Source organism: Phyllobates terribilis, unplaced genomic scaffold (genome assembly GCF_046119375.1).
Source record: "Phyllobates terribilis strain yellow unplaced genomic scaffold, ASM4611937v1 Scaffold_1__5_contigs__length_1240528914, whole genome shotgun sequence".
In the NCBI taxonomy this organism is placed as follows: Eukaryota; Metazoa; Chordata; class Amphibia; order Anura; family Dendrobatidae; genus Phyllobates; species Phyllobates terribilis.
This window is the reverse complement of record NW_027362761.1, coordinates 975720778-975742495: the sequence shown is the minus strand read 5'-3', so window position 1 is coordinate 975742495 and position 21718 is coordinate 975720778. Positions and strand designations below refer to the sequence as shown.

General features: G+C 45.3%; 1 protein-coding gene and 1 long non-coding RNA gene across 3 annotated transcripts in view; one reads left to right on the top strand and one right to left on the bottom strand.

The window, feature by feature from the left end:
* The window catches only part of LOC141156683 (cytochrome P450 3A8-like), a 476433-nt gene extending 467227 nt beyond the window's left edge, over positions 1-9206 (bottom strand). For both annotated transcript variants that reach the window (XM_073642945.1, XM_073642936.1), the window contains exon 1: positions 8880-9206. The gene's annotated coding sequence lies outside the window, so the exon portion shown is untranslated. The remainder of the gene's footprint in view (positions 1-8879) is intronic.
* The window catches only part of LOC141156695 (uncharacterized), a 467223-nt gene that overhangs the window by 244047 nt on the left and 201458 nt on the right, over positions 1-21718 (top strand). The window lies entirely within an intron of this gene.

The following is a 21718-nucleotide window of genomic DNA, read 5'->3' as shown; positions in this document are numbered from 1 at the left end:
AGTGATGTAAAGTAGACATGTGGGAAATGTTATTTATTAACTATTTTGTGTGACATATCTCTCTGATTTAAGGGCATAAAAATTCAAATTTTGAAAATTGCTAAATTTCCGTTTTTTTCACAAATAAACACAAGTGAAATTTTACCACAATTATGAAGTACAATATGTCACAAAAAAAACTGTCTCAGAATCAGGGGGATCCATTGAAGCGTTCCAGAATAATTACCTCATAAAGTGACAGTGGTCAGAATTGTAAAAATTGGCCTGGTCATTAACGTGCAAACCTTGTGTTGTAAAGGGGTTAAATAACCCTATAGGGAAAGCCCCTGGCCCTGATGGTCTACCTGTTACATATTATAAGACCTTCTCTAAGATATTAGAACTTTCTTAAAATGTGTTAACAGAATACTCCAAGACGAGTCCTTTCCCCCTCAGTGAATGGAAGCTCACATCTCTTTTATACATAAAGAAGGTAAGTATCCAGAATGCTGTAGTAATTACAGACCGATATCCTTACTAAATGTAGATCTTAAAACATATGCTAGTATGCTAGTGTAGCACCCCGAGGGCTCGGCTGCTACAGGGGTATTGCACCTCGAACCAGAGGTGTGGTATTCCACTCCCGGGTAAGGATGGAGTGTGGACTAGAACTCAGTTAGCTGCATGCACCACACACACCCCATTTCCGAGGAACAGACCGACGGTACTCCCACTAGAAAGATGTGCAGGTACGACAGCTTCAGTTCCTGGCTGGAGTGGGGAGGGGGGGAGGAATATCCCAGTGGTGTAGGGGCAGATGGGAGTGGGTTTCTGGGCATAGGAAGGAGCCCATTGGTTGCTAGTCACCTGGGCTCGGGTGTCAGAGGGAGTATAAAAGGTGGGCACCATCTTAGGAGTGGGTTCAGTTCAGTCAGAAAGAAGAAGAGTGAGAAGAGGAGTGACAGGGAGCAGCAGCCCTGTCTGGGTGCTGCCCCTGGAGGGAGCAAGAGTGAAGAAGAAAGGAACAAGAAGCAAGGAAAGAATGAAACATAAGGAAAGGCCCAGAGACATGAAGCAAGAAGGAACCCGAACACGCTAGGAGTCAGCGGGTGAAGGGTTGGCAGATCAGGGTACCAGATCCCAAACTGGTGGAGGCCACTTATCCTCAGCCAGGAACCGGAGGTCGTGGCCACGTCTTGGCGCGACCACTCACTACACCCACCACGAAGGCACGCCACATAGGGTCAGGGAGACCGGAGAAAGGTTTCGCCACCAGAAGGCCCGAGGAAGCTGGACATGGGTGGGTCCCTAGTGGGGACGGCCAGAGAAAGGAACGGGGAAAGGAGTTCAAGGTCACACTCTGGAACTGCCTGGGGGTTGGTCGAGCCCCGTACCTGGTGGACGCAGCATGGCTCGGGTCGTCATCACCTGCAGGACTGACGTTAATAACAACTGTGAGTAAAGCATTGAAAACTGCAATCAGTCTCTGTGTTCCATCGCACCACCAGCACCATAGGTACCGGGACGCTCTTACTATCACTCCCTTCACCCGCACCAGCTGCCCTGAGGCTATACCTCTCCCGTTGGGGGTTATACCACCATAGCTGCACATATATACCATCGGCCTCAGCGGACTGTTTTGCAGTGGCGGCCTTGCGACCGCAAATCAACGGGTGGCGTAGTCGGACACTAATACCATCATACCAATAACTGCCACTTAGTTTGACCACCCTGGGCACGGACCGGGTCACCGCCACAAGAAGACTACTTCCCCCATCGGATCCGGCTCCGGGTACCCCCCCGCGCGCACGCGCGCCGCACTACAGCACTGGCCCAGGGGGCGAGTCACTAGCAAAACACATTGCTGACTATCTGCCAAGCCCCATTTCTTCAGACCAAACTAGCTTCATCAAGGAGGGGGGAGGGCAAGGATAACGCTTGGCGTGTTCTCCATTTAATGTAGTACTCTGTCCAACATAAACTTCCATTGGTGCTCTTAGGCACTGATGCGGAGAAAGCATTCAACAGGGTGGACTTGACCTTCCTACAAGAGGCACTTAGATGCTTTAATTTTCCCTCTGATGTTATAGCAGCAATACTCCAAATGTACAGTCATCCCTCAGCCAAAATCAAACTCAATAATTCCCTCACTAAACCATTTACTATAAATAATGGAACAAGGCAGGGCTGTCCCCTCTCCCCCCTTTTATTTATAATGGCGAAGGAACCCTTAATTAAATCCATCAACCAATGTTGTGAAATAGTGGGAGTAAACTTACATGGGATACACCACAAAACCATGGCCTTTGCTGATGACCATCTAATCACAATGACACGACAAAACAAGGGCATCCCAGCCCTTATGCAGATTGTGGAGAGGTATGGTTCCCTGTCCAATTTTAAAATAAACTTATCTAAATCTGAGGCATTGAGCATTAACATACCCACACAAACTATAGAACGCTATAAATCTCAATTTTCATTCTGTTGGTCCGATAATTACAACTCATACTTTGGCATTAAGATAGGTACATCCTATAGGGATCTATTTAATCTAAGCTATAAACCTCTTCTTGCATCAGTCATGAAACATACTAAGAGATCGAGAGCCCCCTATCTCTCCTGGATTGGTAGGAAAAACCTAATTAAAAGTATTCTATTGCCCCTTGCCCAAATTCATTTACTTATTCCAAATGCTACCCATCACATTATCAAAAACATACCTAACCAAAATCAATTCATTTTTCTTTAAATACATCTGGAACAAACACAAATCGAGACTTAACTCACATACCCTTTCGCTCTCTAAGAGATCGGGTGGTATGGGAGCTCCCAATTAGAGATGAGCGGTGTTCGACTAGAACTGTTCGCCAATCTCAAATTCGAGCTGTTTTGGGCGGTGTTCGAGTTGTTCGACGAACCCGAACGATTTGCAAAAAATTCGGCTGTTCGAGGTTATGTTCGATAACTGTTCGTGCACCAAAAGCGTGTCCTGCATGTCTGGCGCTATTTAGAGCACCAATCATGCAGGGATTGTCTGCCACTCACTGTAATGCCACAGCCATGGTGGTTGTGGCATTACAGTGATTGCCCAAATCGATGGGAACAGTGCCAACAGTGAAACATGAAAAGCCGGCAATTCAGCAGCGGCATACACCTGTACCCGACAATTTAGAACCGAAAGAATAGAGCTTCACACATAGATTAGATAGATATAAACATGTCAGCCACATATATACGAAGTACAGTGAAAGTGCTGCTTACTGTACTTGTCATTTAGCGTAAAGGATTTATCAAAAAAAATAATAGTGTTTTCATGCACCGTCTCTTTAAGAAAGCCGGCCGGCAATTCAGCATATGTACCCAACAATTTATAACAGACAGAATAGAGCTTCACACATAGATTAGATAGATAGAAACATGTCAGCCACATATATACGAAGTACAGTGACAGTGTTGCTTACTGTACTTGTCATTTAGCGTAAAGGATTTATCAAAAAAAATAATAGTGTTTTCATGCACCGTCTCTTTAAAAAAGCCGGCCGGCAATTCAGCAGCGGTACCCGACAATTTATAACAGACAGAATAGAGCTTCACACATAGATTAGATAGATAGAAACATGTCAGTCACATATATATGAAGTACAGTGATAGTGTTGGTTACTGTACTTGTCATTTAGTATTAAAATAAAGGATTTATTATTAAAAAAATTGGCGTGGGGTTCCCCTTAATTTTAGGCTCTAGCGGAGGTTAAGCAGACGGCTGGGGCAGATGTTTGAAGCCTGGGAAGGGGGTAATACCCACGGAGCTTCCCAGGCTACTAATATCAGCCCCCAGCTGAATACATAGCCTTTACTAGCTATTAAAATGGGGGACACCCCAAAAAAAATGACGTGGGGTCCCCCCTAATTTAATAGCTAGCAAAGGCTAGGCAGACAGCTGGGGGCTGATATTAATAGCCCAGGAAGGGAGCCATGAATATTGGCCCCCTCCCAGGCTAGAAACACCAGCCGTCAGCCGCCCCAGAAATGGCGCATTCATAGGATGCGCCAATTCTGGCACTTAGCCTCGCTCTTCCACGCTGCCCTGGTGCGGTGGCAGGGGGTAATAGGGTTGGGGTTGATGTCAGCTTATAATGCCAGCTGACATCAAGCCCAGGTTAGTAATGGAGAGGCGTCTATAAGACACCCCCATTACTAACCCCATAGTCAAAGTTAAAAAAAACACAAACACCCAGAATAAAGTCCTTTAATTGAAATAAAGACACAATCCTTTATTGTTCTAAATTAAACCATACTTACCGTCACGCCCATTCCAGCTGAAGCCAACGATCTCCTGCAATAAAAGAAAAATAATAAAGCAACCTCATCCTTACCTTTCCATGGTTCCCACGACAGCTTCAGCTCTGCTACATCGAGATGACAGGCTGGACCGCAGCAGAACGCTGCCATCCAGCCTGTCATCCCGCAGACACTGAGAAGCGCAGGCTTGCTTGCGCTGCTCAGCGTCTCTCTGTGACGACATCCAGATGAGCCGAGTTCATGTCCAATGAACTCGGCTCACCTCATGCACGTCACTGACAGCGTGGGAAAATTCTCACGCTGAAGAGGTGAGTGCAGGAGAATTCTCCCACGCTGTCAGTGACGTGCATGAGGTGAGCTCATGTCCAATGAACTCAGCTCACCTCCTGCACGTCACTGACAGCGTGGGAGAATTCTCCTGCACTCAGCGCTTCAGTGTGAGAATTCTCCCACACTGAAGCGCTGAGTGCAGGAGAATTTTCCCACGCTGTCAGTGACGTGCATGAGGTGAGCCGAGTTCATTGGACATTAACTCGGCTCATCTGGATGTCGTCACAGAGAGACACTGTGGAGCGCAAGCAAGCCTGCGCTTCTCAGTGTCTGCGGGATGAGAGGCTGGATGGCAGCGATCTGCTGCGGTCCAGCCTGTCATCTCGATGTAGCAGAGCTGAAGCTGTCATGGGAACCATGGAAAGGTAAGGATGATGTTGCTTTATTATTTTTCTTTTATTTCAGGAGATCGTTGGCTTCAGCTGGAATGGGCGTGATGGTAAGTATGGTTTAATTTAGAACAATAAAGAATTGTGTGTTTATTTCAATTAAAGGACTTTTTTCTGGGTGTTGTGTTTTTTTTAAATACTTTACTAGAAATTCATGGTGGTCATGTCTAATATTGGCGTGACCCCATGAATTTCGGGCTTAGGGCCAGCTGATAATGCCAAGCTGGCCCTAACCCCTTTATTACCCAGTGAGCCACCGCATCAGGGCCCTGGATGAGTTGGGTACAGCGCCAGAAGATGGCGCTTCTATGAACGCGCCATTTTCCGGGGTGGCTGCGGACTGCAATTTGCAGCGGGGGTGGCCCAGAAAGCTTGGGCCTCCCTGCGCTGCGGATTCCAGCCCCCAGCTGCCTAGTTGTACCTGGCTGGACACAAAAACAGGGAGAAGCCCCACGTCAATTTTCTTTAAATTATTTCATGAAATAATTAAGAAAAAAAGGGCTTCCCTATATTGTTGTGTCCGGCCAGGTACAAATAGGCAGCTGGTGGTTGGGGGCAGCCCGTTCCTGCCTGCTGCACCTGACTGGACACAAATATAGTGCGAAGCCCCACGTCAATTTTTTTTTAATTATTTCATGAATTTCCTGAAATAATTTAAAAAAATTGAAGTGGGGCTTCGCACTATATTTGTGTCCAGCCAGGTACAGCAGGCAGGAACGGGCTGCCCCCAACCACCAGCAGCCTATTTGTACCTGGCCGGACACAACAATATAGGGAAGGCCTTTTTTTCTTAATTATTTCATGAATTTCATGAAATAATTTAAAAAAAAGTACGTGGGGCTTCGCCCTATTTTTGTGTCCAGCCAGGTACAACTAGGCAGCTGGGGGCTGGAATCTGCAGCGCAGGGAGGCCCAAGCTTTCTGGGCCCCCCCCCGCTACAAATTGCAGTCCGCAGCCACCCCGGAAAATGGCGCGTTCATAGAAGCGCCATCTTCTGGCGCTGTACCCAACTCATCCAGGGCCCTGGTGCGGTGGCTCACTGGGTAATAAAGGGGTTAGGGCCAGCTTGGTATTATCAGCTGGCCCCAAGCCCAAAATTCATGGGGTCACACCAGTATTAGACATGACCACCATGAATTTCTAGTAAAGTATTTAAAAAAAACACAACACCCAGAAAAAAGTCCTTTAATTGAAATAAAGACACAATTCTTTATTGTTCTAAATTAAACCATACTTACCATCACACCCATTCCAGCTGAAGCCAACGATCTCCTGCAATAAAAGAAAAATAATAAACCAACCTCATCCTTACCTTTCCATGGTTCCCACGACAGCTTCAGCTCTGCTACATCGAGATGACTGGCTGGACCGCAGCAGAACGCTGCCATCCAGTCTGTCATCCCGCAGACACTGAGAAGCGCAGGCATGCTTGCGCTCCTCACTGTCTCGCTGTGACGGCATCCAGATGAGCCGAGGTCATGTCCAATGAACTCGGCTCACCTCATGCACGTCACTGACAGCGTGGGAAAATTCTCACGCTGAAGTGCTGAGTGCAGCAGAATTCTCCCACGCTGTCAGTGATGTGCATGAGGTGAGCTCATGTCCAATGAACTCAGCTCACCTCCTGCACGTCACTGACAGCGTGGGAAAATTCTCCTGCAATCAGCGCTTCAGCGTGAGAATTTTCCCACGCTGTCAGTGACGTGCATGAGGTGAGCCGAGTTCATTGGACATGAACTCGGCTCATCTGGATGTCGTCACAGAGAGACGCTGAGCAGCGCAAGCAAGCCTGCGCTTCTCAGTGTCTGCGGGATGACAGGCTGGATGGCAGCGTTCTGCTGCGGTCCAGCCTGTCATCTCGATGTAGCAGAGCTGAAGCTGTCGTGGGAACCATGGAAAGGTAAGGATGAGGTTGCTTTATTATTTTTCTTTTATTGCAGGAGATCGTTGGCTTCAGCTGGAATGGGCGTGATGGTAAGTATGGTTTAATTTAGAACAATAAAGGATTGTGTCTTTATTTCAATTAAAGGACTTTATTCTGGGTGTTTGTGTTTTTTTTAACTTTGACTATGGGGTTAGTAATGGGGGTGTCTTATAGACGCCTCTCCATTACTAACCTGGGCTTGATGTCAGCTGGCATTATAAGCTGACATCAACCCCAACCCTATTACCCCCTGCCACCGCACCAGGGCAGCGTGGAAGAGCGAGGCTAAGTGCCAGAATTGGCGCATCCTATGAATGCGCCATTTCTGGGGCGGCTGACGGCTGGTGTTTCTAGCCTGGGAGGGGGCCAATATTCATGGCTCCCTTCCTGGGCTATTAATATCAGCCCCCAGCTGTCTGCCTAGCCTTTGCTAGCTATTAAATTAGGGGGGACCCCACGTCATTTTTTTTGGGGGGTCCCCCATTTTAATAGCTAGTAAAGGCTATGTATTCAGCTGGGGGCTGATATTAGTAGCCTGGGAAGCTCCGTGGGTATTACCCCCTTCCCAGGCTTCAAACATCTGCCCCAGCCGTCTGCTTAACCTCCGCTAGAGCCTAAAATTAAGGGGAACCCCACGCCAATTTTTTTAATAATAAATCCTTTATTTTAATACTAAATGACAAGTACAGTAACCAACACTATCACTGTACTTCATATATATGTGACTGACATGTTTCTATCTATCTAATCTATGTGTGAAGCTCTATTCTGTCTGTTATAAATTGTCGGGTACCGCTGCTGAATTGCCGGCCGGCTTTTTTAAAGAGACGGTGCATGAAAACACTAATATTTTTTTTAATAAATCCTTTACACTAAATGACAAGTGCAGTAACCAACACTGTCACTGTGCTTCTTATATGTGTGACTGACATGTTTCTATCGATCTAATCTATGTGTGATGCTCTATTCCTTCTTGTCTAAATTGTCGGGTACCGGTGTATGCCGCTGCTGAATTTGCCGGCCGGCTTTTTTTAAAGAGAGTGTCTTCTGAGCAGTTTGTCAGCTTTTGGACACCTTTGCAGGTGTTTTCTATGTGTTTCTATGTGTTTTTGTTTGCCTGCCATTGGTTTTAACGGTGTTCGACGGTGTTCTAAGGTGTTCGACGAACTGTTCGACGAACAGTTCCTCGAACATCCCGGTGTTCGACGAACCGAACCGAACCCGAACACTACGGGGGTGGCTCAACACTACTCCCAATATCCATTTTACTACCAAGCAGCCACACTTTCCAGGACTATTGATTGGATCAGAAAACTGCAGCGGAAACCCTGGCTCAATATGGAGGAACATATGTTTCCCATTCCGTTACGCTCCATAATCTTTTCGTCCCCCGCCTTAACACATAAAAACACATTTCACAATCTTCTAACCTGTACAATGGCTAATTGCTGGAGATCAGTTGCAGATTCTCTCTCTCCTCCCCTTTCCCCTTTATCTCGAGTGCCGGACTTTATGGCGTCAAGCTTAGAGAAATCCATGGTACATAATATAAGTAGAAACCCAGATGCTTCCCCCTTAATAGATCACCTATTAAAGGATGGCTCTTTTAGTCCCTATCAGGAAATGAAGGCTTTACCCACACTATCCAATATTACTTTTCTTCACTACAAATCTTTAAAAAAGACAGTGCTTCAGACAATGACTTATGGTGACCCCTCTAGACCACTCACCACATATGAATTTGCATGTCTCTACAATATATTGCTTAAAAGAGATATTCCTCAGAAGAGCACACATATATAATTTTTAACATGCCCCCCTACATTGTGTTAGAGTCCAAGGAAACTTCTATAAAATAATTACTCAATGGTATACAACACCTCTTCAGTCCCATAAATGGTTCCCCTCCACCTCCGACCTTCGCTGGAATTGTGAAAGAGATAAAGGATCCTACCTTCATATGCGGTGGTCTTGCCCGGTCATTCAAGAATTCTGGAAGATAGTCTCTCAAACCCTGACAGAACTTCTCCACATGCTCATAAAACTAACTCCTGAACAAATATTTTTAAATTTCCCAATTAAATCCAATAATAAAACCCTATCCAAACTAGTTTCTTTTGTTCTAGCAGCTTGTAAACTCCTTATACTGCCATTATGGCACACAACTAATATTCCAAATAAGAAACAATTACTCCTCAAGATCGATCAATTATACCATACTGAAAAATTAGCTGCTCTCTGACTACATAACCTAACTTCTTTCCATTGTGTGTGGACACCTTGGCAGAATTACAGAATCTTAGCTAACTTTTTATCTCTTGGCACGTAGCCTCTATTAATAACGCTATGATAATACTAGGCAACATCTGGACCACCCCCCTTGCTTCTACACCCATCTCCTCTTCAACTTCCTCCATCTATTCCCCAAACAGCATTTTTTTCCCCTCATACTTCAATTGTTCTAGTTGTTTCACATAATCTGTTTCTTTTCTGTAATGTTTTATTCCAAAATACTTGGAAAATCTTGAATTGTCATACCTAATTTCATTAGCTTCGTTGTTTCAATGACTATAATATACTCTACGAGAAATATTTTTATTCCTCTTAATTCATTTGTATTCCAAACATTCGATTGATATGACCTAAAACCTTTACGATCCAATTCAATTGATGTTGTATTACTCTTTGTTGTTCCTGACTTTCAATAAACAAAACATTGAAAACAAAACAAAATGTTAGCAAATGAACAAAATAGATTTTTTTACTCTGCAGAAGCTCTGCATACAGCTAAATTTCAACCCCACAAAATGACAAGGTGGGCTACTATGGCTTGGTGTATCACATTGGCAAGTGAAAAAAATAGATTTTTAAAGGAGTACTACAGACTTCTATGACATGAGCCCTGCTATCTTTGTCTGGACCACAGTAATGGCACAAGAAAAAAAAATCTGCTGGAAAGTCGATTTCACAGACACACATGATACTAGCTATCTAAACTATCTGACTTAGAAGCAACCGCCTATCTAACTAGCTAAAATCTAATGAATCCAGGAGCAGAGTCAGCAGCAGCCTCTGTGACTTTAATCAGAAAATGGCGCTAACACAACATGTCCGCTCTTTGTATAGAGAGGACCTGTGATTTCAGCAGCCAATGGCACAAGTCCTTGTGCCTGGACAGTGTGGATGCTTCCTGCGTCCTGATTGGCTAGCTGTGATTTGCACACATAAAGTTATGGGAAAAAAAAAAGATTTCAAGCATGGCGCTGCTCTGAGCTCCTGTCAGCTCTCCCCAACCCCTCCCCTCATCAAACACGTCCCTCTGCTCACGAATCCGAATGTGCCACTCAAGAGAAGTGATGAGTGAATATGTTTGAAAAACGATTACAAGTTTCAAATTCGGCACGAATATGGCACATTCGGATTCGTGATTGGAAACCCAAGCATTTTCTCTTAAAATCGGCAAAAATTTGTAAAATTGATTGAAAAAGTGTTTGGAAATTATTGCGTTGAAACTAAATTTTTTTTAACACTTTGGCTAGCATAGTGGAGGTGTATGATGTGTGAGTGATACAGTCCGCCATATGTCAACTTGTCAACATATGTCACCTTGTCAAGATATGCTAGCATGCTAGTAAAATGCATTGCTGAATATCTGCCCAGCCTTATTTCTTCAGAACAAACTGGCTTCATCAAGGGAAGGGAGGGCAAGGATATCACCTGGTGTGTTCTCCATTTAACGTAGTACTCTATCCAACATAAACTCCCATTGGTGTTCTTAGGCAGCAATGCAGAGAAAGCCTTCGACAGGGTGGACTGGACCTTCCTACAAACATATTCGGATTATAATGAGGGCAATCTGGGCTACCGCCCGGGGCTCCGGGGCTCCAGGGAGCCCGGGGCTCCGGGGCGTCCATGGCCAGATTGCCCTCATTATAATATGTGCGGCACCGCGGCACATACTGGCAGTCAGAGGTGGGGGGCCCCTGGACCGCTCCCCCAGCAGCGGCGCACGGCTGCTACTTCTTCTTCGGCCGGGCCAGCACTGCACCTGTTAACTTCCCTGTGTACTGGCCCGGCCGAGTCACAGCTAGGAGACACGGCCCTGTGTGCGGCCATGTCTGCTAGTGTGACGTCACGCAGTGCGTGCTGCACTGCTGCATCGGAGAGGAGCTGGAGGACTGGAGCCGAGCCGGGGGATGGTGAGTGTGTATGTGTGAGAGTGTGTGTGTGTGTGAGTGATTGAGTGAGTGAGTGTGTGTGTGTGTGTGTGCAGGCAGATATCATTGTGTGATGTCTGTTTATATGTATTTTTGTGTTTCAAATGTGTTTGTACATGCGTTTTTCCTGCCAGGGACAAGCGGATATGAAGCGTTCTTCACATGCATTTCCGCATGCGGGTTGTCAAGCGCTTTCCAATCGATTTTAGCATCACTTGGAAAAGTACTTGACAACTTGGTCACACTATATAAATCCATGCAACCGGCATTTATATAGTGTGACCGTAAAAGAATGGTAAAAAATAAATATATACTTACCTTCTGATGGCCTGCCGACGTCAGCGGTCGCGTGACCCGTCACATGACTAAATGACGTTACCACAGGTTACCACAGGTCCTTTAGTCTACCGCGAACTGCCGGAAAGCCAGGACACATCGGATAAAGGCACCGGGGGCCATCAGAAGGTAAGTATAATGTATATTTTTTAGTTTATTCTTTTTTTTACAGGTTCTATGGTACCCAGGTCCGGAGGAGAGTCTCCTCTTCTCCAGACCCGGGTACCATCCGCACATTGAAACACATGGAATCTTAGCAGAATTACAGAATCTCCACTAACTTTTTATCTCTTGGCACGTAGTCTCTACTAATAACGCTATGATAATACTAGGCAACATCTGGACCACCCCCCTTGCTTCTACACTCTTCTCCTCTTCAACTTCCTCCCCCTATTCCCCAAACAGCATTTTTTCCCCCTCATACTTCAATTGTTCTAGTTGTATCAAATAATCTGTTTCCTTTCTGTAATGTTTTATTCCAAAATACTTGAAATTGTCATACCTAATTTCATTCGCTTTGTTGTTTCGATGATTATAATATACTCTACGAGAAATAGTTTAAGGCTTTGTACCCACGATGAAGAAATGCTCCGGATTTTTTCCTGAGCATTTCTGCATCTCTCTGGCAGAAAAAACGCATGCGGATTGTACATGCGGATTGTACATGCGTTTTTCCTGCCAGGGACTTGCTGATATGAAGCGTTCTTCACATGCATTTCCGCATGCGGGTTGTCAAGCGCTTTCCAATCGATTTTAGCATCACTTGGAAAGTGCTTGTTAACTTGGTCACACTATATAAATCCATGCAACCGGCATGGATTTATATAGTGTGACTGTAAAAGAATGGTATAAAATAAAAAAATAAATCTATACTTACTTTCCAATAGCCCCCGCAGTTTTTGTTCGCTCAGTCCTGGCTTGCCAGCAGCTCGCGGTACACTACACTGAAGGACCTGCCGTCACATGACTATGACGTCAGCGCAGGTCCTTCAGTCCACCGCGATCTGCCGGCAAGTGAAGACAAGGAGACCGGGGGCCATCAGAAGGTAAATATCATATTTATTTTTTATTTTATTCTTTTTTTACAGGTTCTATGGTACCCGGGTCCGAAGGAGAGTCTCCTCTCCTCCACACCCGGGTACCATCCGCACATTGAAACGCATGGATTCCGCATGTAGAGATCCAGTGATGCGGAATCCAAGTGTTCGAATGAAAGTCAATGGGGGCGAAAACGCAGCGATTCTACAAAATAATTGGTAGTGCTGCATTTTTTTCCGCAATGATAACCCGCAGCGGAAATTTCTGCATGGGGATTATAATTTTGGAACACGGCAGGCCTTCTACATTGCGTTTTTTAAGCGTTTCTGCAGCGTTTTTGCCGCTGCGGAAACGCTTAAAAAACGCATCGTGGTCAGACAGCCTTATTCCTCTTAATTCATTTGTATTCCAAACACTCGATTGATATGACCGAAAACCTTTATGATACAATTCTATTGATGTTGTATTACTCTTTGTTGTTCCTGACTTTCAATAAACAAAACATTGAAAACAAAACAAAATGTTAGCAAATGAACAAAATATATTTTTTTACTCTGCAGGAGCTCTGCATACAGCTGAATTTCAACCTCACAAAATGACAAGGTGGGCTACTATGGCTTGCTGTATCACATTAGCAAGTGAAAAAAATAGATTTTTAAAGGTGTACTCGTGCATGGAGCACAATAGAAGCAGTGCACAACAGACTTCTATGACATGTGTCCTGCTGTCTTTGTCTAGACCTCAGTAATGACACAAGAAAAAAAAATCTGCTGGAAGGTCGATTTCACAGACACACAGGACACTAGCTATCTAAACTATCTGACTTAGAAGCAAATGCCTATCTTACTAGCTAAAATCTAATGAATCCAGGAGCAGAGTCATCAGCAGCCTCCGTGACCTGCTTTAATCAGAAAATGGCTCTAACACTACATGTCCACTCTTTATATAGAGAGGACATGTGATTTCAGCAGCCAATGGCACAAGTCCTTGTGTCTGGACAGTGTGGATGCTTCCTGTGCCCTGATTGGCTAGCTGCGATTTGCACATAAAGGTAGGGGGAAAAAAAAAGATTACAAGCACGTGCTGCTCTGAGCTCCTGTCAGCTCTCCAGGTCTAAACTGTAAGTAAGGGTTGATTCTAGAGGAGCAATAGTGAAGCAGGTTTGCTCAGCATGGCGTTCAGGACACGACCCTCACTCATTTCCTAACGTGATACAGTGTGACATGCACAAGTAGTGCTGTTGCTTTAAAAGCATTCAGCAACTATTAGAAGTAACACAAGCACAGGAGACAGGAAGTGTTGTGCTCCAGGAGCATCCAGCAACTAGAGGGATTAACACAGCCACAGGAGAAGGAAAGTGTTTTAGCAGCGCCCCAGGGGGATTGTATGGAAGTTGTTTACTGTCTGGCTGGAGCTGAAGAGAAAGGTGGTGTGTGTGTTCTGTATCTCACAGAAGCGCCCCTGCAAGTGAAAAGGATTCAAGTCAGGAGTGAAGCTAAGCACAGGTCGGGTAGAGTTCCTGAACTAGCAGTGCAGAGTATTGTCAGGCAGAAAGATAAGGACTGGAAGAAATGGTGTCACAGGCATCATGTCTCTCAGCAAAGCCCCCTCCTCCATCTCATTGTGCTGTAAAGAATGCTGTGTTCATTAATGTGCCTTTGCATTTGAACTGTGCTGTCCTGTACTACTGGGAAGACTGTGAACTGCTGTGCTGCTAAGGAAACTGTGCTGTTTGTCACTGGAGCCTGTTGCTCATAAGACTTAACTTGCACTGGCTGTGTGGCTTCTTATTAAATGCTACTGTTCTACCGTTTATGAGGACTTTTGTCAAGTGTGTCTGGTCAGCAAGTGAAACAACCTACGTGTCTGTGCCTGAGGGTCAATACCCCTGCGTGCCTGAGAGAAGCTGCAGCACATGGTCTATGGTCACCCTGAGTAACCGGTCCCCCAGGATTCCAAAGAATTCATGTAACCTGTCTCGCCCCTATCTGAACCTATCGGCGTGCGTGTTAAATTGGTGGCCCGTATGGGGTATCCTGAGCGGGAATTAGCGTGTAGAGGGAGAAGAGGAAAAGTGTCTGGAAAAACACAGCAGCAGAGCACCTCAACTCAAATCTGCTACACCAGTTAAAGGGGACCAGCCCTAAAGAAAACTCACTAGCAGCAATAGATATGGGAATCCAAATGAACAGAATAAGTGAGCTGCTTCTTCAGTTAACCTGTGAAGAATTGAGAACAGTAGCAGAACATATAAAGATGTCAGAAGAACAGATTTCTAAAGCACACAACCGCAGGCAACTGTTAGCTGCCATTAATGAAAAAATGGATGAGCTGGGAGAGAAAGAAGCTGAAGACGTCATGGGGACATTCCTCCAGGAACGAACACAGTTTCTAACCAGGTTGATTTTGGAGGATGGAGGGACGGCACCAATTACCAAAAGCGGGAATCTCCGTCCACTGGCTTAACTACAGGAATTGAAAGAACAATTCAAAGCCCTAACAACAGCCCTGCAGGAATCGACCTAAACCTCTGAATTGGTGATAGATTCAGACAGGACCTTTAACCAGCTTGGGTTAGATAAATAAGGGAGACAGTCCTCTCTAACATCACAAATCACCATAAGGAAAGAATTCAAGATCCTGGGACAGATTGGAGCGTGTGAACAGAAAGAGAGACTGTCTTATAAGAACTTGTTGCACCAGATCGATGCAGGCTTACAGAAAGGCAACCAGCCAGATAAGATCGTTGAGGGGTTGGTGAAAGCGATCAGCCCAGGACTGAACCTCCATAGTATGCTAGAAATGAAGAGTCAATTAACCTTGCAACAGCTGAAGATGATTTTAAACTTCAGAATTGTTCTCACAGAAAAATAATGAATCACCCCAAAGTTTATTGTTCAGAGCAATTGAACTGAAGGATAGACTGTTGTTAAAAGACAGGAGGTTACCAGTGGGGGGGCGACTGGAAACCGCAACATGGAGGAGGCCCCAGAAGCAAATCCAAATCTCACCAAACCCTAGAACAGTGCATGAGGTAAAATGGCTGCGTCAGTACTATCCACAAGTGTGTACCCATCTACAACAGCTGCAAGGGAGACAGGGGCATCAGTTACTTAATGCCCAGTGTGGAGGTCACATGATGTACTATTGGGAGGAGGATTCCTCGGTCAGTAAAGATAGCCTCATCAAACTAATTGGTAAAAGATGCTTTATACAGTGCCAGCTAGATGGACTCCTTGTAAAAGCACTGTGGAACACAGGAGCCCAAGCAAGCCTTTTAAATGAAGAAAGGAGAAGGCGCTACCTGCCACACACTTGCCTTCGGTCACTAAAAGAACTCTTGGGACCAGTGGAACTCCACGGCAAAGCCGTCAACCAGTCCGAAACCCCTTTCATAGGCTGGGTGGAAGTGACTTTCCAACTCAGGTCCACAAAGAACAGCAACACCATTGAGCTTTTGGTACCTTTTTTTGTGACCAGTGATCAGAACGTGGCAGAGGATCCTATCCTGGGTTATAATGTAATCAGTGAAGTCATCATGAAACACAAGGCAGGGGCGCTGGTGGAGGATGCAATCGCCACATTGCTCGCCATACTCTATGTGATTCATAGAGTAAAGAAAGCACAGAATACAATGGACCTAAAAGAAGTCAAGGTAGGCTGGCGCTCAACCATCATCCCTGCAAACCAAATGGTGGGGGTGAGGTGTGGAGTCTGGGTAGAACTGGAAGAAAAGTCCAGAAAAGACTGTTCGTGCCAAAAGACTCCTTAGAACTTCCGGAAGGCCTAGTTCAAGGTGAAACTGTGCTTACGATTCCTACTCGTGGGTTTGCTCGAGTGACAGTACCGGTGATGAATACTACGAGACATGAAATTAGACTGGGATCCAAAGACTGTGTTAGGTCACATCGAAACCCTTAAAACAGTATATCCAGCCAGTGTGAGACCCGCCCACGGGTCTACAGAGAATTCAGTCTCCCCACCAAGGAACAAGACTTGCCCAGGGGAAGAAATTGCACGACCCAGCTCGGAGTCCTGGGATCCCCCAACACCCCTGGAACACTTGTGTGCTGAAGATCGAGCGGTAGCAAAACAGATGCTGAGAGAAGAGTGTCATGCATTCTCCAAATATGACTCTGATATAGGCTGTATCCTGTCATTGCAGTTGAAAATATATTTGACAGACACGACCCCAGTAACCAGAAGTTACATGTCTGTGCCAAAACCATTACATCGTGAAGTTAAAGAATATTTACCAGATCTCATCAACAGAGGTTGGGTCCAAAAGTCAAAGTTGTCTTATTCCTCTCCTATTGTCTGTGTTAAGAAGAAGGACGGAACGTTGAGACTCTGTTGTGATTACCAGGAACTAAACCGAAAGTCAGTACATGATCGACACGCGATACCAAAGATCCAAGATATGCTGGATAGCCTATCAGGAAGCACCTGGTTCTCTGTCCTGGATCAGGGCAAGGTATACCACCAAAGGTTTGTCAAAGAATCCAGTAGGCCCTTGACAGCATTCATCACACCGCGGGGATTATATGAGTGGATCCGCATACCGTTTGGGCTCAGTTTGGCTCCAGCAGAATTCCAGAGGAGCATGGAGACATATTTAGAAGGATTGAGGGACAATATCTGCCAGCCGTACTTGGATGACAATGTGGTACACAGCAAAACCTTCCGGGAGCATGTTGAACACGTGAGTACCATATTAAAACGGTATCAACAACACAGAGTTAAGTTGACCCCAAAGAAGTGGGGTCAAAAGACAAGTCCGATTTCTAGCGAAAATTGTGTCCAGAGATGAATATACCATGGACCCAGCAGAAATCGCTCCGGTACTGGCCTTAAAAGACAAGTGTCCCTCTACAGTCGGGGAGTTGAGGCAGATATTAGGATTCCTCTCCTACTATCGTACGTACGTTCGGAACTTCTCCAGGATTGCCGACCCACTATACCTCCTCTTGGGGGGGACGACAGAAACAACAACACCCACGGAGAAAAAGAAGAACGCAGGTAGGACCGGGCTTAAAAGAAACAACGCTGTTTCGTCCCAACAGCTCATTCTCTGGACAGCAGACCACCAGGAGGTATTGGAAGAACTAGTAGACTACCTGGTAAAACCACCCATCTTGGAATATCCTGATTTCAATCTACCATTTGTTCTTCATTGTGACGCTTCTCATATTGTTCTGGGAGCTGCCCTGTATCAGCATCAATATGTAAAAATGAGAGTCATTGGTTATGGTTCTAGAACGTTGACAGACGCCGAGAAGAATTACCATCTACATTCCGGAAAATTGGAGTTCCTGGCATTGAAATGGGCTATCTGTGAACAACTTAGAGATTATCTTTACTACAGCAAAGAGTTTGAGGTATACACTGACAACAACCCTTTGACCTATGTCCTTACTACAGCCAAACTGAATGCAAGGGTCAGAGATGGGTCGCTGAACTAGCTGACTTTAATTTCAGCATCAAGTACAGGCAAGGAAAATGCAATGCGGATGCTGACGGATTGTCAAGAATGCCACTAGAGCCTGAGGAGTTCATGCAAGAATGCTCAGACTAAGTCGATCTGGAAGTAATTAAGAGCATTGCCCAATCAGTACAAGCTTATCAAGAGGAAGACACACCATTGTAGTGTCCGTTGATGGTGGAAACCACCATAAAAGCAAGAGAACAAGATCACTCCCAGTCTATTTAACAACTACCAAAAGGGAAAATCCGTAGAGCACAACGGGAAGATCAGTTAATTGGTAGAATACTACTTTATATGGACCAAAATCGGTTTCCAAGTAAACGGGAGAGAGACCATGAGTCACCAGCAGTATCTGTTTTAATTAAAGAATGGATGAAGCTCTACCTCAGTGAAGACGGTATCCTGCATCATAAAGGAGGACAAAACCAGCAGTTGGTACTACCCAGAGTATTCCGTAGGTTGGTCTTCAAAGAACTCCATGAAAACAAGGGACACCTGGAGGTGGAAAGGACAACAAATTTGATCCGTGAACGTTTCTTCTGGCCGTACATGCAGAGAGATATTGAGAGGTACGTGACCAGGGAGTGTGGGTATCTGAAAGATAAACGTCCCAACACATCAACTCGGCCACCTATGGGCACCATCCAAACTACGTATCCATTTGAAATGGTCTCAATAGACTTTCTACATCTCGAGACGTGCAAGGGTGGTTACGAATACATCTTGGTGGTGATGGACCATTTCACTTGATTTGCTCAAGCATATACCACCACCAATAAATCAGGTTGAACAGCAGCAGAGAAGATCTTCAATGATTTTGCTTTGAGGTTTGGGTTCCCTGCGAGGTTACACCACGACCAAGGAAGAGATTTGGGAACCAGCTCTTTGCCAAGCTAGGAAAGTACTGTAGAATTCAGAGATGCCACACAATGCCCTATCACCCAGAAGGTAATGGACAAGTGGAACATTTTAACTGGACATTATTGTCGATGTTGCGCACTTTAACAGCTGATGAGAAGAAAGACTGGAAGAGTTCTCTGTCAAAAGTAGTACATGCCTATAACTGTACAAAGAGCGATGCAACGGATTACTCACCTTTTTTCCTATTGAGTGGACAATCGCCAAGACTGCCAATCGACATCATGTTTGATACTCCAGTGTCAGAGACTTACAGAACGTATCTGGAGTACGTTCGGAAATGGAGGGAATGGATGGCAGAGGCATACAACATAGCGTCGAAAGTGGTTACGCAAGGACAGAGGAAGAGTAAGGAGTACTATGATCGAAAATGTTATGGAGCAGAATTGGCACCGGGAAGCCAGTTGCTAGTCAAGAACGTACATGAGAAAGGCAGTCCAGGAAAACTTTGTTCATACTGGGAAGACAAGGTGTATGTGGTCGTAAGAAGGAAAGCTGATGACAACCCAGTGTATGAAATCTGATTGGAAATGGGAGACAAGAAAACCAGAATAGTCCATCGGAATTTACTACTACCCTGTGATTATCTTCCACCACAACAAGACTTCCTAGAAGTAGACCGACATCGTCCGAGTTCGACTAAGGGACCACCATAGACTGAAGCTCCAGAGGTGGATAGTGACCTTGAAAGTTCCGATGGAGAAGAACACACTATTGTATTTCTCGGACCGGCAAGGAGAGGGATGTACCGTCCTCAGGAGAGTGAACTAAGTCCTGAGGCGCCAGAGTTCGTACCGTGGAGAACAGATGAAGTCCAATTCAGATCTGATGATCAAACACTGGCCACTGAAGAGACCGATCGACACTCAGGAGGAGTGGAATTACAAAACAAGCGACTCAGGAGAAGTACAGGAACTAAAAAGGCAGCTACAAGAGCATCTGAGGAAGCACGGGAAATGAGTGCGGTGGAAGAAACTTCTGTGACCGAAGAACTCGTGGTCTCTGAGGAACAACCCACCAGGAGGATGTCGACTCGAGAAGTGAGGAGGCCCGTGATGCTGACGTATGAGATATTTTGTGAACCGAGTCAAGTGCCAAGGACTGTCAACTGGAAACCGGTATCTCTGTCTACAGACCAGGTAAGCCCACTTGAGTGGTATTCACCACCGAGAGGCAGTATGGAAGATGTTGCCTGGTGGAAAGAATTGTTTTCATGCTTTGATTTCCCTTAAAGACTTTGCATAAAACGAAGAACTGTTAAAGCATAGAGAAAGAGAGCTGGTTGAAGACATACGAAAAGCTCCAGGTGAATAGATGCTGATTGTTTTAATTGTGTTAATTGTTTATTTCTTACAGGCATCCTACAAGAAAGAGGTCGCAAGATTCGGTTGAGATCAATGTTTATGAACTTTATACCAATTTCACAATGCCAATTGGAATATAAAGTTATCCAACTTTCACCACTGTCTCAGAATTGGTCAGATTGACCAATTAAGATGAATGTTGAGGACGACATTCAAAAAGGAGGGAAGAGTGTGACATGCAGAAGTAGTCCTGTTGCTTTAAAAGCATTCAGCAACAATTAGAAGTGACACAAGTACAGGAGACAGGAAGTGTTGTGCTCCAGAAGCATCCAGCAACTAGAGGGGTAAACAAAGTCACAGGAGAAGGGGAGTGTTTTAGAAGAGCCCCAGGGGGATTGTGGGGAAGTTGTTTACTGTATGGCTGGAGCTGAAGAGAAAGGTGGTGTGTGTGTTCTGTATCTCACAGAAGCGCCCCTGCAAGTGAAAAGGATTCAAGTCAGGAGTGAAGCTAAGCACAGGTCAGGTAGAGTTCCTGAACTAGCAGTGCAGAGTATTGTCAGGCAGAAAGATAAGGACTGGAAGAAATGGTATCACAGGGATCATCTCCCTCGGCAAATCTCCCCCCCCTCCTTTATCTCACTGTGTTGTAAAGAATGGTGTGTTCATTAATGTGCCTTTGCATTAGAACTGTGCTGTCCTGTACTACTGGGAAGACTGTGAACTGCTGTGCTGCTAAAGAAACTGTACTGTTTGTTGTCACTGGAGCCTGTTGCTCATAAGACTTAACTTGCACTGGCTGTGTGGCTTCTTATTAAATGCTACTGTTCTAACGTTTATGAGGATTCTTGTCAAGTGTGTCTGGTCCCAACCTACGTGTCTGTGCCTGAGGGTCAATACCCCTGTGTGCCTGAGAGAAGCTGCAGCATATGGTCTATGGTCGCCCTGAGTAACGGTTCCCTCAGGATTCCAAAGAATTCATTTAACCTGTCTCGCCCCTATCTGAACCTAGCGGCGTGCGTGTAACAACAGCAAGCCATAGTAGCCCACCTTGTCTTTTGTGGGGGTGAAATTCAGCTGTATGCAGAGTAAAAAAACTATTTTTTTCATTTTCTAAGAAGAGTAAAAAAAATAGTCATTTTGTGGGGTTGAAATTAAGCTGTATGCAAAAAAAAAATAAAATATTTTTTTCTGTGAGTAACATGACGCAGCACGTCATAAGTAGTGTTGAGCGAGCAGTAAAATGCTCAGGTGCTCGAAGCTCAGGCCGAGCTCACCGTGATACTCAGGTGCTCGACCCGAGCACCGAGCCTAATGTTAGTCTATGGGAGACTCGAGCATTTTTGCGGCGGCACCCCCGGCAGTCTGTAGAAAGCCTAAAAAGGGCCCAAAACAATAGTGACAGTCCTCAAATGACATGGGGACAGCATGGGGATCGCCCCAGGAAGCATTTCTGACCCCCAGGTCACTGCTGGCAACAACGTGGTCAGAGGTATTA